This window comes from Carettochelys insculpta, chromosome 1, assembly GCF_033958435.1.
Source record: "Carettochelys insculpta isolate YL-2023 chromosome 1, ASM3395843v1, whole genome shotgun sequence".
Taxonomy (NCBI): Eukaryota; Metazoa; Chordata; order Testudines; family Carettochelyidae; genus Carettochelys; species Carettochelys insculpta.
This window is the reverse complement of record NC_134137.1, coordinates 322,087,758-322,112,761: the sequence shown is the minus strand read 5'-3', so window position 1 is coordinate 322,112,761 and position 25,004 is coordinate 322,087,758. Positions and strand designations below refer to the sequence as shown.

Genomic DNA, 25,004 nt, shown 5'->3' with positions numbered 1-25,004 from the left:
TGTGCCTTTTTAATGTAGCAAACCTAATCCGCAGGGTTAGCCAAGCTCTTGATTTTATTCCTTAAAGATAAGGTCATAAAGCTAGAGAAACTACAGGAATCCATTCCTGCTTGCTTCCCAAGTGACATTTTTGCATTTATTTTTAGCCATCATGCCCTAATGCTTATTATTAGGTAACTGGTTTTTTTTCATATTGTTCTTGTAGTTCATGGGAATATGATGTAGCCAAAGACACAAGATTTAGTTTCAATCTGAAATCTAGTTGATATCATGTAGCTAGCAATAAATTCTAACTTTGTAAATACGCTCAATAACATGTTTAAATTATTCTTTTCATGACTTTGCTCTTTGGAGTTAAAACTTACATCCTTCTGGGCTCCTTTGGTACAGTATCGTACAGAAGAAAATCCTGCAAAATTGATAAAGCTGGAAGATTCCTGATGAAAAAAATACGCAAGATCTGAAATGAGTGAAGACAGAGAAGCAACTGTGGACTATGTATATCAGGGCTTTTTTTCTGGTGGACTGCACCAGAACAGAGTTTCAGCACCTTTCTTCTGTTAGAACACCAGAAAAAATTTTCACCGCTGGTTCTGCAGCAACACAGGACCAGGGCATTACAATTGCACACCCAAATCCCTATGAGGAATTGTCAGACTTGAGTTCTGGCACCTTATGTTCCTAGAAAAAGAGCACTGACGTAGGCAAACAATCATCTGAACACAGGGTTTCCATCTCAGAAACAGAGATTAAAACTTGCAAAATAATCAGAGGGTAAAACAGTAACCAATGGAATGTAGACTGAGAGACGGCATTTTGTCTGTTAGCAGGACTTTTGTGCTTGCCAACACAGTAAGTATTTCTTTGAGAAGTTATATATACAGGATCATTGCCTATAGTGCATTGCTGTATATGGGTCCATGTACTACGTGCCTTAGCATAGGTATATGAAGAGTGGCATATAAATCCTCATAAATGCTGTCTTCAGTATGAAAATGATAATTTCTGTAACATTCCAACTAAGGGCATGTACAACTTGCTTCACAGCAAGTGCAGACAGAAGAGCAGGAGATAAGCTATTTCAGCTATTGTAGCTCTTCTTCTGCAACGTAATGTCTTTGCTTTCCTTCTAGACACTCTTGCTCACCGCCAGCTTTTACAATTCCCACGCTTTTTGAAGTTTTTCTATTGTTAGTATTGGCTTCAGAGGAGTAGGGCCAATTTATACAAGTTCAGCATCCAGCTAACTCTTTACACAAAGCAATGCAAACTGACGTGCCCTCTCTTCCCTCATTTAATACAAGAAGAAATCCTTTTAGGCCTCTTCATTGACCACAGATGTCAGCGTAGAGACTTCCGTTGAAGTCAGTGGTCACAGGATTGGGCCTTCAATATGCACAACCCCCAGAAAGGTGACACACTTGCTGAGCCCCTGGACAAGGTGTAGGGTGACTCTGTGCTTCTGGAAGGGATGGGCCTTTGGTGAAAGGGGTGTGGCTGGGGTCAGCTAGCCCTCAGCACCTGCTGGAGCACGCTACACTGTGCCATGGTTGCACCCCGCCCACCTCCCAGGCAACCCTCAGAGCCACCCAGAGTGTGCCCCATAGCGCTCTAGAGGTGATTTAAAGGACAACACCAGTGGCTGGGAGCCACAGGCCCTTTTGAATTGACAGGCTGTGGGACAACTGCACCCTTTGCCTCCTTCATTGGTGAGCTTGCTACACCCCTGTCCTTAAACCCTAATAACTTGCCCATGTACCAGACAATATTATTCTCAGTTAGGCAGACAGGAATGAGCATGCTGTGTGGTGGTCTGGAAGTGGAGGGAGCTGACAAATACATAATGGATGGCAACCCAGCATGTCAGAAGGGTTCATAAGGTGATATGGTGACTCCCTTGCACAGAGGACCTGGATGGGTGAAAGCTGTGGTATGACTCAGAAAGGTTTCTGCCTCATGGCCAATTATAAATTATTCACCATTGAGATTCATCCTGGTGCTCATACCTAGCAAGGTGCTGCAGTCATAGATGATTTGAATGTGACTAGAACATACTAAGTAACAGTGGTCACTGGAATATTATAGCTTATTGATTCTAAATTGGATGGCAAGTTCAAGAGCATTGAACTGATTCAAAGCTTCACTTTTCATGAATTACCTCCTCCACTTTCATTTATGAATGCTACTAGTGTAACCACTAATCGGTGACACCAGGAGCTTTGTTATATATACCAAGAGCCAAGTTTGCTGTGCCAACAGCCTCACACTTGTCCCTTCTGGGCTACGTCTACACGTGCCCCAAACTTCGAAATGGCCACACAAATGGCCATTTCGAAGTTTACTAATGAAGCGCTGAAATGCATATTCAGCGCTTCATTAGCATGCGGGCGGCAGCAGCGCTTCGAAATTGCCGCAGATTGCCGCCGCGCGGCGCGTCCAGACGGGGCTCCTTTTCAAAAGGACCCCGCCTGCTTCGAAGTCCCCTTATTCCCATGAGCTCATGGGACTTCGAAGTAGCCGGGGTCCTTTTGAAAAGGAGCCCTGTCTGTACGAGGCGCGTGGCGGCAATCCGCGGCAATTTCGAAGTGCCGCTGCCGCCCGCATGCTAATGAAGCGCTGAATATGCATTTCAGCGCTTCATTAGTAAACTTCGAAATGGCCCTTTGCGTGGCCATTTCGAAGTTTGGGGCACGTGTAGACACGGCCCTGAAGCCCAGTCCTCTTTCTCCAGTTCCACTCGTTAGTTTACAGATTTGTTTTGTGTGGTCTTTGAGGAGGGACACTGACATCTTTAGTCCAATGTGAGGCCACGCTAGGCTAATCTTGCTACATCACTCACACACCCCAGAGCAATTTATTAAGCTGACCTAGCCCTTTCTACTCTGAGGTTAGGTTGATAGACCTAGTTTCTGCCTCTTGGGGTGGTAGATAAGCTGCAGTGTGGGGAAAGGTTCTCCTATCCATACTCAAACAATACTGTTGCAGAGTTGCGGTGCATCTAGTGAAGCCTTATCTTCAGGCACCTATTCCATAAACACTTTAGAACTTTGAAATGACTCCTTGGCATGCTTGACAGTTGCGCGTTGGATGTTTATTCTGAGATAGGAGAATAATTTTGTGGAGCCAGGCCAAAGTGTCCCTTTGAAATATTGAGTCATGAGCATCCTACTGTGGACTCAAATGAGAAAGAGGAACCTGATTCTACGGTGACTACATGGACCCCCCCGAGTGCAGATAGGCTGCAGCTTTGGTCTCAAATGGTTCAGTTTCTGCTTGTTAGTAGTGGAAATTATGTGATGTTACATAGAGATGTTTGCAAAACTTGGGGAGGCTTTGCACACCAAGGTTATTTGAAGCTGTGTCTCATGTTATTTGAGCCCAAACATTTTAGGGTTACACAAATGGCCCAATTTATGTCCATTCCTGCTCATGGGTGGAAGACCATTAGTAACTTAAACCCAAGTTAAACAGTCAGTAACTTAGAAGTGTTATCAGAAGGCTGACTTTTCCTAAAGAAGACATGCACGTTAACATTTGATATAGTCAAAGCCAGAGAACTCAGGCCTCCACTCATATGAGGCAGCTGGATGGTGAAATAAGACAGAATTCTCTGCTTTTTGGCCTACAGACTAGTCTTTGGTACAAAGTGCACAGTTCTCCTGGATTTTATTCCTGTTCTGGATTTGATTCTGGACTCTGTAGCAACTGGTAAACACACACTAAATATTCTCTGCGTACAGGGATGCCTTGCTTTGACCTATGGGTAATTCTGCACCTCACTAAACTCTGAGTTGTCAGCCCTCAGGTTCAACTGAGCAAGGTGTGAGGAGAACTTTTAACTTCTAGCCTAGGCCTTCACTCTGAATACAGATTTGCAGATTCATACTGGCTAGTCCATTTGCTGGACTTCTTTCTGCCTCCCATTCTCACACTGTATCCTCTGTTTCTCTCTCCATGCCAATGGTGGGCAACCTGTGGCCCAGCAGGCACTGCAGCCCATTGAGCTAACCTCTGTTTTGTTTACTGTTGCCCGGGTGTAGAGCTGCCAGATTTTGCTGGTTTCTATGTGCACAGTTTTTTTCTCCTGCTGCTGCGTGCTGATTGCACATCATATTAGCTGTCAGCTCCGTGTGCTACTTCTGCATCCAGTCAGACTGCTGCTACTGTTCATTCAGCAAAACCCACAAATTCTAGATATGCAAGCACAATAAGCCAAACTACCTTGTCCTGGGAGACCATCTTGGTTATGACAATCTTGTGCCCCACCAAGATGAAGGAGAGCTACTCACACAGTCTTGGTTTGAGTATCACTGCTTCCTTATAAGGGTCTGGCTACATCCTCACGACAAGATAAATTTGAATTTCTTAATATCATTTTTGTAACATTGGATTGTATAAATGCGAATCCTACTATCCTCACCTCCCCGCATGCTCCTCACAAAGTTGACTTATTGCTGCCACACTCAATTGGCAAACGACGACTGTTGCAGTCGTGCATTGTGGGAATCTATGCCACAATTCCCTCATCCCTGTAGCATTCGGGGTATTTTTACTGGTGTTTGGCATCGTCTTCCCACATTGCATTGTCCTCATTCCCCTCCCAGGGTAAGCAAACATTGATTTTACTAGGAGGAAAGAAGGAAAAGTAGGGCGTCAACAAAGATCTCCACATTAACAAGAATCTCTTTATTCCATAACTGAATTGCTTTTTAAAACTGTAGCTGTAACTGAATCGTCAAGGATTTTATAAAAAATTAGCATCTCTGTCTCCTCTTAACTGGCCATTTACTGTCCCCCATCCCTTGATTGCATCTGATCCCTGAAAATAATACAGGGACAATGAAAAGCATGAAGAAAGAGCAGATAGGAAAGGTTTGGAAAAAAGAGAGTTGCTGAGGAGGATTTTTTGGGTTCCCAGTGCACTCTACAGCTTTTGTGCAGCATCTGTATTCTCAGCTGGTCCTCCACCCACTTTTCTTTTCGTGAAAGGGTCCAAAGTTAGAAGCTAGAAGCTAGAAAGGCTAGGAAAAAAGCTTTTTGTCCTCCCTCTTCACTACACAGAAATTGCCAACACAGAGGATGGGGCTCTCCAAATTTCATTGCCGGTTTGTGTTTGGGAGGTTGAATGGCCAGTTGACATGATCCCTGAAAATCCTTTTTTGGCTGTGGACTGTGGGGTCCGTGGCTCGAGGACCACTTGAACCATTCCCCCCAGGTGGCTGCAAGCCCCCACAATTCATAGCCACTGGGAGGAGACTTCCCCACTGGCAGCAGAAAGGCAGCAAAAAAATCTTAGCCTCTAGGGCGGAGACTTCCCCTGGGGGCAGCTAGCCCCTGAGCTCCTTGTTGATGTGTGGAGTATGTGGGGGTTTCAGTGGGGGGCCAGTTGAAGTATTCCCCTGGGCAGCTGCAAGCCCCTGCAATTTGTAAGCACTGGGGGAGATGTCCCTCCAGGGGCAGAAAGGCCCTGAAAATATTTTTGGTGGGGGCCAGTTGAAGCAGTCCCCCCAGACAGCTGCAAGGCTCCCCCCAAATTCTTTCCTGCCCTTAGTGCCCTAACGGTGCGCAACCCAAGACATGGTGCTGCCTGGCAGCACCGAACGTCAGACATGTCCTTGTATTGGTCAGGGACTAGCCTCCTGATATGGTTGAGCATGGGAAAGACCCCAACTGTATGGCACCTGTAGGGGAGGGAGGGGGATTCGCACACATATGTAAACCACTAAGAAGTTTCTCAGCTTCTTATATGAGTACGACCCCTACAACAGCCTTGCTGCCACGTGGTGCGACAGGGCAGCGGCTGGCGGCAGGCAGCACAGAAAAAAATAACAAGTGTAGAGACAGAACCACGAACTTCATGCTGGGGCTATTTGTAATGGGTAGATGCTCTAACAGCAGATAAAGAAAGATGTTTCTCAGCCTCTTATACACACATGACCCCACAGCCACAGGCTTCCTGGCCCCCATCTGAAATTCACGGTCTTCCTGTTCCCTAATTCCTGTGCACCTGGAGAGCAGAGGCCAGAGCAGAGCAGTGAGGAGCATTCTGGGATACATATGGGACACCTCTGGAGGCTAATAAATTTGATTTTAACACATGGCACTTCCGCACTGGCCTTTGTCTGAACTTTTAAATTAGAACTTGATACTACACCCAGCAGGTTCCGATGATATTATGGTATCTATATTAGTGCTCCCTAAGTCGAGCTAATGATATTTACAGTGAAGGTAGTCACATGGTAATATCAAGCTAACTGCCTTACATTTGAATGTATCTCATAGTGTAGAGGTAGCTCTGTCTCTTTCCGGAAATCACCTTCCTCAATCCTCTTTATAATGTCTCTTTTTTTCCCCCCCATAAAACATTATGCTGTTCAGAGCTGATAAGGGTCTTTTAGCAGGACTTTTATTGGGACTTTTGTGGGAAAAATGCAAATGAACTTCTTTTAATCTAGGAACATTCTGGTCAGTGTACAGCTTGTATTTTTCTCAAAATGAGACTGTCTTTTTTAAAAGTGCTTCATAAAACCCAGGGGCACACAAATTTCAGCCCACTAATCATAAGACATAATCACATTTAACTTTCACTTCTCCAGTTCTAGCATGTTCACCAGTATTATACGTATGTGCCTACAACACCAGTCTGTCTTCAGGTAGCAGTAATTACAGCTGTTTGGGAATAAAATCGAAATTAACTTTTTAAACCAACGACACATTTTTGTGATTTTTCAGCTGCAGAGCTGGTCAAAAATGTAGAATGGAGTGCTTTTAAAAAAAAAAAAAAAGAAAGAAAACACAGGGTAAAAGCTGTTTTCATTTTTCAAACAGCCCGTCTAGTACTTGTATTCCTGAGATTCCTGGGTTAAGTGACAAAATAAGGCAGAGAAACTGTGAGTTGTAGCTTCATATGTAACCCACTGATGCCAGCCCACAGAGGATGTAACTTATGTAGGCTCTGTCAATGAGTCAAGGTGAAAGCAACTTACATTTCTTACATGCACTGTTATATCATAATCCCCCACCCAGAGGGGCCCTCAGGGCAGGAGTCTGGGGAGGGGCTGTTATATGCCAGTAAGTGTGGGGTGGAGTGGAGGGGCTTGAGGAAAAGGGTTGGGGAGTTTTGAGGTATGGGGGGCTCAGGGAAGGGAGCTGAAGTTGTTGGGGTGCAGGAGTCAGGGTTGGGCGTGAGGAGGGGCTCTGGGCAGAGGGTTGAGGTGTCTGTGGTGGGGTGCATTAGTCAGGGCATGGCGCTGGGGAGGGTGGCTCAGAGCAGTGGTTTGGTGTGTGTGTAGGATAGGTGGCAAGGGGCTGACGGCCCCTTGAAATTCATACCAGGATGCTGCTTGCTGTACCCCTTCTCTCACTGTCAGCTTGCCTCCCCCAGGCACTCCCCAGCCAGAGGGAGAGGGATGAAGCTAACTCTACTCTTTCCCCTCACAGTATGAGAAAGGGAATAGCAAGCAAAGTCCTAGTAAGAATCTTCATGCTGGGGGAGCCTCCCTCCTCCCATCCTCCCAAAATAACACCCTGGCATGCCTTGGGTCAGGGCAGTCCCAGATCAGTGGGCAGTGGACATCCCCCAGCTGGCCCCTTTCATCTGCTTGGCTGCCTGCTGCTTAGTGTAGCATCCTTCAGGAGAGTCCTAGGAGCTGCACTGGAAATACACCTGCCTCCTCCAACAGTCAGGCACCCCAGCTAACCTGGCTTCTTCTTACTGGAGCGGTGCGCTGGCTTCCTGTCTCCTCTGCTGTGAGATGCAATAACCCAGCTCTTCTAGATGGGCTTTTCAGCTTCTCCTATGGCAGCTCGTGCAATCAGTTCTGGAGTGTCTTGATTTACTCCCTGGTACGTGAGAGATGAGGAAGGTTGTAGCACCAGAGATCCCTGAAGGTGGATGGGCCTACTGAGACTCTCAGACAGTTTCATATGTGCATTGCATGTGTAACACCAACAGACTGACGTTGCTAATACCAGGGATTGAACCTCTGATCATAGGGGCTAAAGCCCTGCGCTCTACCACAAGCTAAAGGCCAGCTGGCTCTCAGCTAAGGCTGTAGAGCAGAGGCTTCATTCACCCTAGTATGAGGTCTCAGTGCCTCTGCGTACTACACATGTTATAAAGGAGGTTCATTTTTATTTTTGGGTTCTGTCTGGCAGAATTGCTGTTTTAATGCTTTTAGAGTTTTGTTGCAATGCTAATTGCATGTTTGGGAACTTAGAGCTTCTTATAGGTGTCTTTTGTCATTCTTCCAATCTAAATAAAAATAAATACTAACAGAAGCTACATTTGGTCATGCATATTTGCATATTCATTTTCTTTAAAACTGGTTTAATTCTGAAAAATAAATAATACAGTTCCTGGTTAATATCAAATTTAGTATCTGTCTGCAGCTACAAACTGCTGCATGCAAAGGATTTATTCAATAATTCTGGTATAGTGTGCCACATTTTTTATGAGTTTCACCTCTTCAACTGCATATACAGAGAAGAAGAATATACATCATGGTTTCTGAAGAAAAATACATTCAACAAGTGTAGGTTTCCTATGAATCTATGAATAAAAATCACAGTGGACCTCTCATTAGATTTTCATATTAAATAGTTCTCCTGAAAAATAAAATGCACATAATATATTGATTATAACTGTTAATTATGTTAGTATAGCATCTAGGCTCCTCAGCTGAAATGCATGCGGGTGATTCACTGAGCTAGACAGAGTACAGGCACAGAGTCTGAAGAGCCCACAGTAATTTAAACAAACAGGACAGACAAAAGACTGGCCTGCAAATTTTGTGTTACTTGCACGGCTCTTGTTCTGTTTTGTAATGGGGTTTTGTGGGAGGGGATTAAGCAGAGGTAAAGGAAGAGAGACGTGACAATGAAGGGAGATGGAGGACAAGTGGCAAAGGTTAAAGTGCAGAGATTATTTGGGAAGCTGTTTCTGAGGTGAGGTTGGGGTGTTGCAGGGACTAAGGGCTCTGGCTGGGGTGTGGGGTCCAGGCCAGAAATGAGGTGTTTGGAGTATGGGAAGGGGCTACAGGCTGAGGCAGGGGGCTGGGGTGCAAAAGGGGGTGAGGAGTCCATCGGGCAGTGCAGGCTGTGGGACTGGGGGTGAGGCATTTGGACTGCAGGAGGGGGTTCTGAGTTGAGGGGTGAGGCCTAGGGGTTCAGAGTATGGGAGGGGGATCTGGGCTAGAGCAAGGGGTTGGGGTGCAGGAGGCATTTGAAGGCTTTGGCTAGTGGTACAGGCTTCAGGATGGGCCCAGAAGTTAGAGGTCTGAGGTGCAGGGGGAGTTCCAGGCTGGGGTAGGGGACTGGAGTGTGAGGGGGACTCAAGGTGAGGGCAGGGGGATGGGGTGTGAGCTGTGGGTGGCACTCACTTTGAGAAGCTCCTGGAACTGGCTGGCATATTCTTCCAGCTCCTAAGCAGGGGTGTCCATGGGACTCTTTATGCTGCCCCCACCCACAGGCACCACCACAGCTCCCATTGTCTGTGGCTCCTGGCCAATGGGAATTGCAGAGCTAGTGCTCAGGGCTGGGGCAAGACATAGAGCCTCCCCAGCTGCTCCTGCACCTAGGAGCCAGAGGGACGTGCCAGCAGCTTCCAGGAGTTTCGTGGAGCTGAGGCAGGTGTGGAGTCTGCCTTGGCCTCACTCCATCACTCACATACTGTCAACAGAACTCAGCACTTTCGTCAACAGCTTTCTGCTTCTCTCCCATGAGGCAGAATGTCTTTCTCGACAGAATCCCAGCAAAAAAGCTGTGGGCATGCTCCAGGAGGCCCTCTGTCCACAGACAGGGCTTCTGGATCCCCGTACTTCCAGTTGACCATTCTGTTGAGAGAGTGGCGGGGCAGTCAGATCAACAGAACATGTGTGTGGCCGTGACTGGTCAACAGGAGTTTTCTCAGATGGTATTTTCTGAGAGTAACTTCTGTTGACAGATGCTGTAGTGTAGACATAGCTGCAGGGCCTTGTTGGTAGTGCTGACCAATGCTGCCAGGTCTCTTTTCACTGGATGCCTGGCAGCCTGAACACGGGGCTGCCGCAGAGGTAACCCCTGCTGAGTCTGTTTGATTACATCTGTCTTCACAGTGCTTAGGCTGCGTTTCTGTAGCCTAGGGAAGATGTCTGTAAAGATATGCACGTTGACTGACTGGGATCTCACCATGCCCTGAGACTCCTTGGTCACACTGAGAATTCAGAGACAGAAGTTACGTCTTCACAGGTTGTTACTAGACGAATACTGATACCAGCTCAATGGTTCTGCAGAATACCCATTGTGACTGCAGATAGAAGGGAGTGGCTGGGTAGAACATTGCAGCAATTCCCTGAGCAAGTGCTTAGAGCTGACGAAACATCTGGGATTTCCAGAGGTTACTGAACTTGAGTTTGCGGGGACTGTGTTTGAGGACTCCAATCAGGCGTGCTGACATCTTTTCTGGGTATCTATTTGACTTTGCCTGTCATTCCCTTACTATTATTACATCAGTAAAAATCCCATAGATCTCACACTTGTATGAGAGCAAAATCACACTTGTAATGCGGCATCTGTGGGCATGTGTCTTGATTTTCAAAGGTACAGAGCACCTACAAACCCACTGAGGTCCATGATAACTGTGGGTGCTCAGCCTCTTTGAAAAGCACCCCAATAGTTTGACAGGTTTCCATAAGCTGCAAGTATGTGAGAGCACTTGGAGCCCAGCTCCACCATTGTCAGGGCAGTGTCTCTCCTCTGGACCATCTGGTGGCCCTGAGCACCACCCCCAAGTGTCACTGCTGTCTGCTTGCCCTCATACATCTGACCTGCATCCTGCTCTTTCAGCAGCCTGCAGCAAGCAGCTCCACTTGGAGTTCTCTCCTAGCTGCAGCGAGGCACTTGCTCATTTTAATTTTGTCAGGAAGCAGTTCACTTGTGGGAATTTTGCATCTTTTGTTCAACCTACCTTGGGTACCTTACCTTCCAGGGGAGCAGACCAAGCTTGCAGACCATCTGCCCAGGTAATTTTTGAGTCACCAATTCGGTCCCTTCACCCAGATGTAACAAGATGTATTTGCATCAGTGGTAGACTCCACAGAGTTGCAAACAAGCTCAACAGAAAACATTGCCAGATCTCTCCCAAATAAGACCACAGTCCAGGCTCAATCACAGATGCTTGCCTCTCCGTTGCCTTGGACAAGAAAGCTTTACTGTGCTTTTCCAATGAGCTCACTCCTAGAGTGCTACCAAAAATCAAGCAGGATTGTGCCTGGGATGTATTAATAGCCCCAGAAAGCCATACCAGTGCTGGTTCTCCACCCTAATGGACACTTATCCAATCTCCAGTCTAACCCCTATTGTACCCAGATATGATCCCCTGAGTCAGCTGCTTCATGCAAACCTGCACTCCTTTTATATAGAGGCCCAGAAGCTCCATGGCTAAATCTCAGAAAACATGCTTGCTCACAGCAAAATTGCCAGGTCTTACTGACTGAGTAGAAGGAGGACCTCCACCAGAGCCCCCAACCAGTTGAAATGGAAGCAGTTTTCTGTCTGTCCTTGTCATACCAGAATTTTCACAATGCATTTGTCCATCTAACATATACTTGATGATCTGCTCCAACTGAAACAGCAAGGCTTAGCAATTTCCTCTGTCAAGGTTATCTAGCAATGTTATCACCTTTTTGCCCTCACATAATAAATGATTTTATGATGATGATATTTCTTAAAGGCCTTTAGAGGTTGCACCATCAATTAACAGAGCCCATTCCCCCTTGGGACTTGAATTTAGTCTCATCTAGATTTACGATGCCATGATTTTATTCTTTAGAAATATATTTCTTAGTATACTTTTTCTGGAAGGTGGATTCCTAAGTGCTCTTTCTTTAGCCAGAAGGGTCTCTGAACTTACATCCAAACCACCATACAAAGTCTTCTTTAAAGTTATGTACTTTAAAGCATTTTTCTGAGTTTTCTCATTCAAGTTATTTCATATTTTCATATCAATCAGTTTGCTTTGCTTTTCCTTTTTTACCCCAACCCACGTACAAATAAGGATGAGCAGTGGCTACACATGTTGGACATTGGATGAGCATTGGTATTCTACTTAGACAGGACGAAACCATTTTGGGTGGTCCGTCTAACTGTTCCTGGCTATAATAGACAGAATTGAAAGGTCCTCCAAGTTCCACACAGATAACTTCCCCTCAGACAACTTTCTGTACTTGTGCTTGTTTTGACATTGCAGGCATTTCACCACCAGACAAACTGATTGCTCACTCACAAGATTGCAAGCATCCTCCGTGGCATTACTGGCACAGATCCTTAAGCAACAATCTGATCTTTGGTGTAAATTTTCTCCTCCAATTACGGTATCAGACAGTGTTTCAATGATGCCAGGTTTGCTTGAGCAACACTACAGTCTGTATGTCTATGAACGCTGATCCTTCTGCTCACATTGTTGCTTGGGAGTCACTAAGAACGAAATGCACAGGTGCAATCTCTTGAAGAATTCAAAACCATTATTAACCTTTTGTGAATGTTGTTCGCTGAGGTGTGTGGCACATGTCCATGTCACTGCCTACCCTCCTACCCCTCTACAATGGAGTTTCCAGAAGAAAGGAACTGAGGGGGCAGATGGTCTGCTGGGCCAGTTATACTGGCACCGTGATGCAAAGCAGCAGAGAATTTTCAAGCCATCCTCACAGGTGCTACTGAGGGAAAAATTTCCAGTTCCTGTGCATGGGATACAGGCACACCAAGAGTGCAATGGGCATGTGCAATGCATCTTGAAGAACAGTTACAAAAGGTTAGCAACCTTTTTACACTGGAATTTCAAGAAATTATAGCATAAGGGAGAGAGGTTAACATCATACGAGTAGCACGTGTGACATGGTAAATGGAAAAACTGATTTTTAACCTACATGCTGTAGGTTATTTAAATACACCTTTATTTACAATCAGTGTTATTTAAGCTAAATTTCATGAAAACATTGCAGAAAAGATGGTGTTTGCCTACACTACATAATTAAATAGATCGGCAGATCTGGTTGGTGAGAGGAGGGGTTAGCAAAATTGAGTCAGAGGAGATTAAGTTAATTCAGCACTTCAAAAATAACTTTTGTGTATGTGAGAGGCAAGAAGGTCAAAACTTAAAGACAGGCAGAAAGAAAGGCAGTCAAGTCCTGCTATTCTCCAAGGCATTATACTGAATGTAAACAGCTTACCAGCCTCATCAGAAGATGCTTGGAAACATCATTAGTACAGGATTTAAAAATGATTGGGGACTATTTGTTATTGTTTTATAAATAAGGAAAGACAGAGTTTAAAATATTGATCTGAAACCCTTAAAATGACAAAATGAGGGAAAGGAGATACCTGGATAAAATGTTGGAGTCAGCTATGTTTCAACAAAATACCAACCAAACATGATTTTCAACAGAAGGTGCACAATCCTATGCAAACCACTGATTTAAATGCTTAATCAATTGAGCTGAGATGACAAACAAGACCAGCTGTGGAGCAAAGATTGTCCCGTATCAGCTGTGTATACAGGATGGCTAAGACCTGCGAATCAGTCACATAGCAGCATTTGTAAAGTTGATAATTCATTGTTCAAAACAGAATCTGATAAAAATTTTCATTTTAACATGTTGGTAGTGTGGCACTTTAAAAATTGTGGCTTCTGCTCTCTTGAGAGGTGCCTGTTCTGTTTGTGGGAAGATGATCTCTCTTCATGTTGTGATTTTCTCTTTTATTTGTTTTCTGAAAGCACATTTGGTTGACATTGCAACATGTTCTATGAATATATATGAAGCAAAGATGCATTTTAATGAGCGCCCGTTAGTTGAGTTCTTCTGGCTTTGTGTATGGACAACAGAAGAAAAATATGTCAAACAAATGACCAGTAGCTGTACAGCAGGGAGCTCATGTCGCTTGCTCTTTTCCAAATGTCATCGATGAGTATCAGCTATTACCATTCTCTCTGTGAAAGGAATGTTTCCAAACTGGCAACGGACGCTGTGAACTGGCTGGGGGAGGGCTCTGATTTGGCATTTATGTAGAAATTTAATTTCAAATTGAAGAGTAACATTAAAATAGACTTATTTTGGAAGCATAGTAGCAACTACATAGGGTGGTTTTCTAAACTGGCTTAAAAAAGGCATACATTACTTTGTTGTCTGAAAAAGTAGGTGACCCATCACTGTGAAATTTCACCGACAGGTAGTTTTTATTCTCTGATTGCTTTGTGGCCATGGTATCAGCCTCTTTTCTGAACTCTTCCCCTCCCAACACAACACAACAGTATAGGAAACATCCACAGCTCCTGGTTGAGCCTCTGTCATCCGGCACCCTTGGTACTTGACCAGTGCGGGAAAGAGAATTTGCCAGGCCATGGGAGGTCAGTATTGTCTAGCGGCATTACCCACACTTCCACTGCTTATTGGACACTTAGAAGATATTTGGGGGTAAATTACAGCTAAATAACAGCACAGAACTGAAAGCCAGGACTGGTGGCTGTAAATAAACTTTATGGGACCAGGGGAAACTTGATCACACCCATGATAAGTGATCTAACTGAAGTCATGCTGGATTTCAGATGCTGTTGGATGAGAGTGTTTCAGATTAGAGAGGTTCAACCTGTAATAGTATTGGGAGGGGCTGCTTTGGTAAAAGGTGTTTGAAGTAGGGGTTGGACCTGAACTACAGTGTTTGATTTGTAGTGTACAATAGCTGTTGTAGTAAAGCGTGCTCCAGAAGCTGGGAAAACACAGGATTCAAGCTGATAAATAGCTTAACTTTTCATTTCCTTGGTTTTATAAGGTTAATGACAGGGGCATTGCTTGTGCAGCCATAGTAGTAGTAGTAGGCATCCTTCAGTCTGCATAGACTATGGATCGCGCCCTTTATAGTTTCAATTGAGGACTTTATTTACAGCGTCTACCGTGACTATGAAGACCCACACGAGAGTGACAGTCCTTGCTGCATCTCTTGCAGATGTGGTGGGTGTCTGGCGAACAGGGGGCAGCAGCTAACAGGGAAGGTTATTTTAAAATATATTACTGTTTTTGGTATTGGGATAGTACCCAGTGTATGGGGATGCTGTGTATTAGGTGTTACCAAACGTGTCGCTGCTGCCTTCCTTGCCAAGTTTGTAATAAATGTAAGAAAGGAGGCACATCTGCGCACAGGTGGAATCCAAGGGAAAGAAAACTAGGCAGGCAAGAGTACTTGTCATATGCCTAACTTTACATGGGCCAGCAGTGGGCTAACTTGATCTGAAATATTTCATTGTTTATTAACTTTTCAAAATTATAATCACAACATAATCCCCTTAGTCCTACAATGTCCCCTGTGCACACACAGTAGAGTAAGATCTTGCCTTCACTACATCACTCAGGGGAAGAATTCTTCCATCGCCTAGATGCTGGTTTGTGGGGAGGTGGATCACCTACACTAGTAGGAGAGCCCCTTCCATCAACATGGCTAGCATCTGCACTACAGAACTGCACCGGTGCTGCTCTTATTGGCTCCATTTACACTAGCACCCTACGTCAAAATAGCCTATTTCAAAGAAAGAACATTGAAATAGGCTACTTCGACGCGTATCGTCTACATGTCCTCTGGGGCTGGTGCCATTGACGTTCAATGTCGAAGTAGCTACAGGGAATGTTGAAAGGTGCTGCCCCAGAAAGAAATGCGGAGCGTCCACACACACGAGCATTCTCCGTTGAAATACGGGGCCAGCAAAGTCTGCGAACGGGGTCACAGGCTGGACTAGCCCTTCTAGGGCAAGAGCAAACCGCTCCCTTAAAGGGCCCCTCACAGACACACTTGGCCTGCACAGAATGAGGTCCACAGAGCTGACAACCGGTTGCAGACCCTGTGCTCAGAGCATGGACCCCCAGTTGCAGCAGCACCAGCAGCAGCAGCCAGAAGCCCTGGGCTAAGGGCTGCTGCACGCGGCGACCATAGAGCCCTGCAGGGGCTGGACAGAGCATCTCTCAACCCCTCAGCTGATGGCCGCCATGGAGGACCCCGCTATTTCAATGTAGCAGGACACGGATCGTCTACACACGCCCTACTTTGAGGTTGAATGTCGAAGTAGGGCGCTATTCCCATCTTCAGATAGGAATAGCGATTTTGATGTCTCGCCGCCAAACTTGGTTTCAACTTCGAAATAGCGCATGGTGCGTGTAGACGTGACTCTTGCTATTTCGACGTTGTGCCAGCTACTTCGAAGTAGCTGGCTAGTGTAGATGCACCCATTGTGTTGTAAGTGTAGAAAATCCCTAATTGATTTTCACTTACAGCTCTTAAGTTAACATTTATCAACTATCTCTACAAGGTTGGTTACCTACAATAGTATAGTACGTCTATGTGCCATATATTACCAACTCTTGTCATTTTGTAGTGCTTTGATAGTACTCTTGAAGCCCTAGGTCCTGATATTACATGTATATGTGAAAATCTGAGCTTCCTTTTAAAAGAAAAACAATATTTTTCTCGGCTTTAAGGTTGTAGAAAAAAGCTTGAAAGCATGCATCTTAAAGGCTTAAAAAGAATACAAATAAAACCTCAATTTTTTAAAAAAGCATGAATTTTAAGGAAGTCTTATGATATTCTGTGGGTTAGCAATACTGCAGTATGTTTAGCACAGGAAATTCACCCAATAGTTAGGCACTCTAATGTGGTAGCCACTGGTAAAAGTTGACTTTAAATGAGAGAATCGCTCTGCTTAACTATTAATCCCCTCAGCTCCCTCATCAGAAGGAAGTAGCAGAGAGAATGAATTCCTCCACAATGTGTATCTTTTCCTGGTACTAATGATGCCAGTAACCAAGCACAGTCTTCCAGGTGCAGTCTCAGAGGAGCTGCTCTTTCTTGCTTTCCCAATCTGTAGCGAGCCTCAAATCATTGTCTTGCTCTGGTGCCAGGTGTACAGCCTTTATCAAGAGTTGTTTAACTGGACTATTTTTAAATAAAGCGTCTTGTGTTGAAAGCAAACTCTGTCATTTTCAAATGCCAGTTGTCTGATACAGTTTACTTTATGTGTGATAGTGGAATAGTCAGACTATTATTGGGTATGTTCAGTAAGAACGACGGATAGTACCACTGGAAGCTTGGCTTCCAGGAAGCACCCTGGTTCCCAAAAGTCAGATGCTTGAGTGCCTTTGAAAAAGCAAAATTGGCTAACTAGAGATTTATCTGTTATGGAGACGGTTTGCGCTTGCTCCAAGGGCAATATTTTTTCAGAAATGTAAAAAGCTTTTGCTGTATATAGGGATTTCTGAGCTGTTGAGGCTTTTGGTTTTGTCTGTGGTTGTAGTTTCTATACTCATGGGTAATTAAAAACAATATTAATGCTGCATACGTGTAATGTAAAGGATATTTGGCAAAGGCTTATGATCTGAACAGAAATTCATTTAGTTGCCTAATTCCCCCTTGTGTGATCAAGGCAATGTGGAAAAGAGGCTTGGGAAAGGTTGCAAAATGTATAAGTAGCTGTGGCGTGTTTTGTTGACAGCTTCCATTTGCTGGTTACTCTGAAAATAGAAGCTAGCTATTTGCAGAATATTCACAAAACATTATCTAAATTTCTGTTAAGCACTTACACACAGAGTTGTGGTAACTGTATTGGTCCCGGGATATTAGAGAGACATGGCAGATGAGGTAATGTATCTTTTCTTGGACCAGCTTCTGTTGGTTAGAGAGACAAGCTTACACCAAGCTCTTCCCTGGATCTTGGAAATGTGCTTTGATTATCGCAGCTAAATACAAGGTAGAATGGATTGATTAGCATAAGTAGTTAATGTGTATATCCAGGGACCGTTCAAGGTGGGGTGGCCAGTTACACCTCTCCAATCACAGACCAGAAAGGAGAAAATTAAAAGCTGAGTGGAGGGGCTTGGGGGGGAAGGGCTCATTAGCAGATGACTTCTTTTCTCCTCCTCTCCCAAGAATGGAGATGTGTTAACTGGCCAATAATGGAGCACAATAAAGGAGATGGCTCTGAACTCTTGAATTTATGCTTCCTCCATGGACTACTTCTTGTATTTGGTGCTTCGGGACAGTACTTTTTAGTTAAAAAAAGGAGGAACTGGTATGGCTCCTCACTTCCTCACACTCCTGCCTGGTTCTCATGGCTGGGGCTCCAGCTCCTGGCCCCCTGCTTTTGCCGGGTAAGGGGGGTCTCTGGCTCCCAGCACCTGCACTGCTTGGGGCCGACGGGGGCTCCAGCAGCCCCATGGCTGGGAGCTGGCTAGGGTGCTGAGACTCACCAGCAGCCTCTGCCACAGAAACCCTGGCAAGGAGTTGCTGGTATGTAGTACTGGCACATACTGCCACAAAAAAAGACCTGCTTAGGGTTCCTAATGATTGGATAGGTTCCTCAGAGTGAATAGGATGGATGTTTCAGTGGGTATTGTGCAGTCCCGGGTAATAGAAGTCCTGGTTTAATTTTCTTTTCTACCAGAGATATCCTGTGTGACTTTGGGCAAATCACTTAGCCTTTTTATGCCTCCATTTCCTGCCTGTGCAGTGGGGATTATACCACTTGCCTTCTTCAGAGGAATGTTACAGTAAGGGTAGTGGGATACTTGGATATTACATTATGGGGACCATATAGTACATAAAACAAATAAAGGGGAAATGCTTTTAGGACAAAAGCAACCCCCAAAGTCCTATGGTGGAGAATGTCCTCACCCCCTGATTTCCAGGGGGTTAAAGGGAAAACATAGGTATCTTCTGCTCCAATCTAACAGAAACGGAGCTCTAAAAATATTTTTCTTTGTCCTTGTTTTGAAGGAAAATAGAGGGCATTTTTCATTGCTGCTAGTTAAGCAGAGGTGAACTGATTGAGCCAGCAATATGTCCACTCTGTACTGTGTTGGAGACCACTCTTTCTGACCTTATTGTCTGTGAGGGAAGTATGGTATCTGACTTTTCAGGTACAGAGCCAGTGTCGGCAGCATTATGACCAAAGTCATAGCTTTCAGACAAAGTAATTGGGAATGAGCACTCCTTGTTTGCTTATATCAACTGTTTCAGTGGTTTTGTCAATTAGAATGTAAGTTACTTAGTGCCTAATTAGAGGCTTGTACTTCTGGAGTGGACCATGGTTTCCAATTATTCCATCCTATGTTTACTATTAAATTCTTGACCTGGTGATGACTACTATGAATGAAATACTGAAGGAGGCCAGCCAGCACAGTGTTCACTGGTTCAGGCACTTCTGAACATTTTATAGGGTTACTCACATCCTAATAGACAGATTATTTCATGGTTCATTTTCTTTCTAATTTATACCTACTCCAGTTTTTCCCATAGAAAAAGGGCTGTTATGAAAGCACTGAATATATTATAATTATTTTAAAATTTTAATTGAAATTTTAATTGTAACTCAGCAGCTGGAAACAAAGATGATCAGCCAGCACCATTTGACAAACACTCTCTCCACAGACTACCAGCAGTTGTGCTACTGTGGGAACTTCTGCTTTAATTCCTTCCCAGGAAGGGTTTTAAAGATTTTTTTGAAGAAATGGTCAACAGTGTCCCCATGTTGTTCTTGCAGCTAGCCAGTGTTTGTAACAGGCTGTTAGTGTTTATCTGGAACACATATTAGCCGATGTTGATTTTACTGTGAAAGAAGTATGCGGGTCTTGTGGCTCACCGAGGTAGGAAGCTCAGGACTGTACCTTTGAAGGTGTGGTCTGAGCAGTCCTGAGGGAAGAACTCTAAGAGCAGCCATCATTGCTTGCTTTGTTAATAAAGTCAAGCATCAGAAGAAGAAGGAATTTGGACATTCCAGTGAGAGCCGTTCTCATAGTACAGATTGTGAAACACTGCTCTTTGCAGTTATTTGTTGTGCTCTTGTAGGATTCACTCTACCCTTGCTATCTCCCCTCAGAGTTGGCAGGTTGGCTTTTGAGTTCGTTCATGCTTTGGCGTTTAATTTTTTTTAAATCTGAGGCACATGTTTTGATCTTCTGTTCCTCATTTTGAATTGAGATTTTTTCCTCCTGGGAGCTTCACCTCCCACTCAGTCAAAGGGACAGACTGGAATATTCAGAAAGCAGTGTTTATACTCAGCAGGGTGTGTGGTTTGTGTTATTACCTTGCTATTATGGCCCTCAGAGGTCAAAAATCCTTAAGAACTAGGGAAGTTCTGCCAATCTCATGCTAAGAATCCTTCAAGATATGTTTTAAGAATCCAAATTGCACAGCAATTTTCTCTGTCTGCTGTAAGTGATATACTGAGAAAGAAGTGATTTGGCCAGCGGCAAAGGTAATTTACAAAAAACATGCAATGATAAGAATACATAATATGCGGTGCTGTAATGCTTTTCAGCTGAGAATCTCAAAGCACTTTCCACAGATGAGTGCATAGGCATGAGAACTAGAGATGTGGGAAGTGCTGCAGGGCCCCATGACTCTAAACCTAGCGCCCAGTTTCCTGGCTGCTGCTCTACAAGCTAGGGGGCTCTGCTGCCAGCCCAGCATTCCAGGGTCCTGACGGTTGGCTCCACATGCCGGGGGCTTTGCTCCTGGCTTCATTTGGCTGGTGGGAGGGCATGTGTGACAGGGATAAAGGGGCTGGATTTCAGCCCCACACTGTTAAAAGCGTTCCTGTGTTACTAGATGGGTAGGTATCATTATACCTAAGTTATGCACATTCTCTACTCGTAATTGTTTTGTCTGATACTGGTATTTTCCACAGCAAATGGTCAACTCAGAATTTCCTGTTTTGTATGATTTCAGTGTACCACGTCTCCAGGGAACCAAGGGAATTCCTGGGCAAGATGGGAGAGTGGGGGGCTGGCTCTGTGCTCCCGGAAGGGGCAGGGCTTTGGGCAGAAGGGGCGTGACTGGGTCAGCTGTCCCTCAGTGCTGCCCGGAGTGTGCCTCCCAGGGCTCCAATAGCGATTTGAAGGGCCTGGCACTCCAGGTGCGGCTGCTGCCCCAGTACCAGCAGTGGTGGCTGGGAACCCCAAGCCTTTCTCAATAGCCAGGCTCTGAGCCACTTGCCCCTTTGCCCTCCCCTCTCCTGTTGGTGGGCCTGCATCTCAGCGGGCCATGTCCATTTCTTTAGTCTTTGACTAACATTGTGACTTGGAGTATTTCTGCATATTTGACCCAATGTTAAAGAGAAACATGCCACTCAAGTACTGCTGGGTTACCCCCATAGATAATATGCAGTCACATTGAAGTCTGTGTCTGGTAAAATGAAATTTGTGGTTTGGTAAGGTAGCACTAGAAATACCGATTTTATTTGTCAGTGAACATGCGTTTGACTGTGCATACCATGTAACTGGACTTTGTAAGCCCGTATAGACAGAGCCCATTTTCCTCATGGAACAGTAAGTGAAACATAAGAACACGGTTCTGCATAAAAAGCCATACATTTTAAAACTGAGTCGGTATGACCAAACAATGTTAATACAGTATGACACTCCTGGCTTCTTCCGAATTATATCTCCAAAATTAATTAGGTAATGGATATTTTTCAAATGGCTTTTCCCTTTTAGCTTGATTATTCAAGAGAGATACACAGAATGATTGAAGAATGCATGCAGGGTACATCATGCAACATCTACTCTGAAGTAGACACAGAATTTTTCCAGCTAGGCTGATCTAATAGAGGAGAATGATTGCCAGGCAGCATGTTGTATTTTTGAGATGCAAAGAGAGAAATAAATTCTTCAACTTGTGGGAAACAGATAAAAGGGTTGAATTTTTGTTTTCTGCCAACCCTGCTGGAAGTTAAAATACCTTGTTACTATTATATCGATCCTCTCCAAACAAAGTAACTTACATTGTAAGAGAGCTGAGTGCCTTCCTTCCTTGCACCATTTTGCTCAATGACTGTTCTTGACCGTCGCTAGAGAAAGAATTTGATTTCTCTAATGCAAAAGGTAATTGGATTTTTCTTTATTGAATGCATCCCTTTAATGACTGCCTTTCCTTCTGCCAATTTAGCTGCAAGTGACTTGACACTGATCTGATGATAAGACCTAAAATAAATGCTGGAGCTAAGACATGAAAAAAAATCCAGTTGTCTGATATCAGAATGAGCATTTCCTGCCTCATCTTGCCATTTTCTTCAGCAAATGTCACTTACTTGAATGCCATTCTTATAAAACACTCTGCTATAATAACTGGTCATATAGCAGCAGATTGCTTCCTCCTAGCAAATATAAGTATTTCCCAGAAAGTCCTTGAGATAAAACATTTTGAAAATTGAATAAAACTCACACTGTAATCATCTTTTTCCTTGCAAATATTTATTACTGTAATGAATCTTCCTGGAACACACACAGTACTGCTGAATAAAATTAATTAAATCTTTAGAGGGGCCTTTTCAGCATTAAATGTGTATCCAAACACTTATTTAGTTAATCTTGGGGATCTTATTATGGTAAAAATTATCATAATATGAGTGATTGAAGAAAGGAATTACCAAATGAAAACTATTGGAAATGGGTATTCAGGTTGAACCTTTGTAGTCCAATACTCTCTGGTCTGGCAACATCCATGGTCTGGCATGATTTGGGTTACCTGGGTATCCAAGTTTTCCGTTCTCCCAACAAGTTTGTTTAAAGCCACCAGTCCTGGCTCTCAGTGTTCTGTGCTGTTATTTAGCTGTAATTTACCCCAAATGTCTTTTAAGAGGCCAGAAAGCACTGGAAATGTTGGAATTGCTGCCAGACAATATTGACCTCCCCTCATTCGGCAACCTCTTTGGTTTGGCTCCAGTCAGGTCCCAAGAATGCTGGACAAGAGAGCTTCCACGTGTATTTCAGAATACAATCATTTCTTCAAGCTAAGAATCAGAGTACACGTTTGTGTACATGCCATAGATGCCTAAAGTTCTGATCATCATTTAGGGCCCAGTTCTGCAATATGTTAAACACCCTCATCCTTTGAGCGCCGAGAAGCCAGAAGCTGGCTGGTGTATAGCTCAGTGGTTGGAGCATTGGCCAGCTAAACCCTAGGTTGTGAGCGCAATTCTTGAGGGGGCTAGTTAAGGATCTTGTGCAACTTATGTAAGAAAAAACAGAAAGGGGTGGTGCTTAGTCCCACTGAAGCCGTGTCTACACGTGCACGCTACTTCGAAGTAGCGGCACTAACTTCGAAATAGTGCCCGTCATGGCTACACGTGTCGGGCGCTATTTCAAAGTTAGCATCGACGTTAGGTGGCGAGACGTCGAAGCCGCTAACCCCATGAGGGGATCAGAATAGCGCCCTACTTCAACGTTCAACGTCGAAGTAGGGACCGTGTAGTCGTTGCGCGTCCCGCAACATCGAAATTGCGGGGTCCGCCATGGCGGCCATCAGCTGAGGGGTTGAGAGACGCTCTCTCTCCAGCCCCTGCGGGGCTCTATGGTCATCGTGTGCAGCAGCCCTTAGCCCAGGGCTTCTGGCTGCTGCTGCCGCAGCTGGGGATCCATGCTGCATGCACAGGGTCTGCAACCAGTTGTCGGCTCTGTGGATCTTGTGTTGTTTAGTGCAACTGTGTCTGGGAGGGGCCCTTTAAGGGAGTGGCTTGCTGTTGAGTCCGCCCTGTGACCCTGTCTGCAGCTGTGCCTGGCACCCTTATTTCGATGTGTGCTACTTTGGCGTGTAGATGTTCCCTCGCTGCGCCTATTTCGATGTGGTGCTGCACAATGTCGAAGTTGAACATCGACGTTGCCAGCCCTGGAGGACGTGTAGATGTTATTCATCGAAATAGCCTATTTTGATGTCACTACATCGAAATAAGCTACTTCGAAGTAGGCTTCACGTGTAGACGTAGCCTGAGAGAGCAGAGGACTGGACTCAATGACCTCTTGAGGTCCCTTCCAGCTCTATGAGATATGTATCTCCATATATTTGATTCCTGTGTGGTTTGAATTTAAATGTGGGTTGTGTGTTCCTTTTCATTAATGCTATAAGATCTCTTTGAAAGAAAGTACCAATTCACATGCTAGCTGATTCATTCAAAAAACAAAACAAAACAAAACAACTCCATGTTTCAAAAATAAACCAGGAAGAAAATAAAAAGAATAAATTTTCTGTAAAACTTGGTTCTATTTGGAATTGAATAAAACTAGTTTTTTTTTCTATTGATATCTCATTAGAAGTTACTTTTACATTTATCAAAGCAATTAACAGTTTAAAAATGTACTGAAGCTAGTGGCAGATAAGCAGTTGTTTTACTGTCTTTCGCAGCAAGGGCTTTATACTGCTCTTTTTTTTTTTTTAAACTTCTGTGTGTTTTCCCCGCCACTGGGTTTTCTTATAAGCCTGGAGGATAAAATGACTACTGTATTTTTCAATATTTTACAAGAGTGTTCATCAGAAGTAAAACAAGGTATGGCATTTTAACATGCCCAAAGATCATAGGTATTAAAATCTATTGCTTTAGTTCAGACCCACTTCTCATTCTTTTTGTGAATCATCCAAAAGCAGTACATGTGTATGGGTCTCTGGGCAGAGTCTGACAGATGGTCTGTGTAAATATGAGTACGAAGAATTAGAATAAGCCTTTCAATTTTTAAATACCATGTAAAGGAACAGCACAAGTCTTAGATCATATATTGCCTTTACTCTGTGAGTAAATTTCTCATTTGCATATGGGATTAAAAGCAGATCGTGGGTAGCATATGGCCCTTACTGCACATGCTTCCTTGGCTTTGATCCCCTGAACTGCAATTTAGACTTCATAGCTAAAATTCTCCTGATGATGTGCTCATTGAACTTGGGCTTACTTCCCTGGCTGGACTGGAACACTGCTGTTTGCCTTCCACAAATGGCAACAAAGAAAGTAATCTAGATCCAATTTTTTCTATATCTTCACAAGTAACTTGCTCGATTAGATTAGCTTTTGTCTTCTATGAATCTTTGACAATGCATGAGCCTTCTTACATCTCTCACAACAGTGTATCTGCCGCAGCTGAAGGGAGCAGACCAGAGGTCAAGTAGGTTTTGAATAAGAGTATGTCTACACAGCAAAGTTATTTCAAACCAGCAGCCACTATTTCAAA

The 25,004-nt window shown here is 44.3% G+C and overlaps 1 protein-coding gene across 6 annotated transcripts in view; it reads left to right on the top strand.

Annotated features, from left to right (window-relative positions):
- TMEM117 (transmembrane protein 117) overlaps nt 1–25,004 on the top strand; it is a 375,771-nt gene that overhangs the window by 223,872 nt on the left and 126,895 nt on the right. The window lies entirely within an intron of this gene.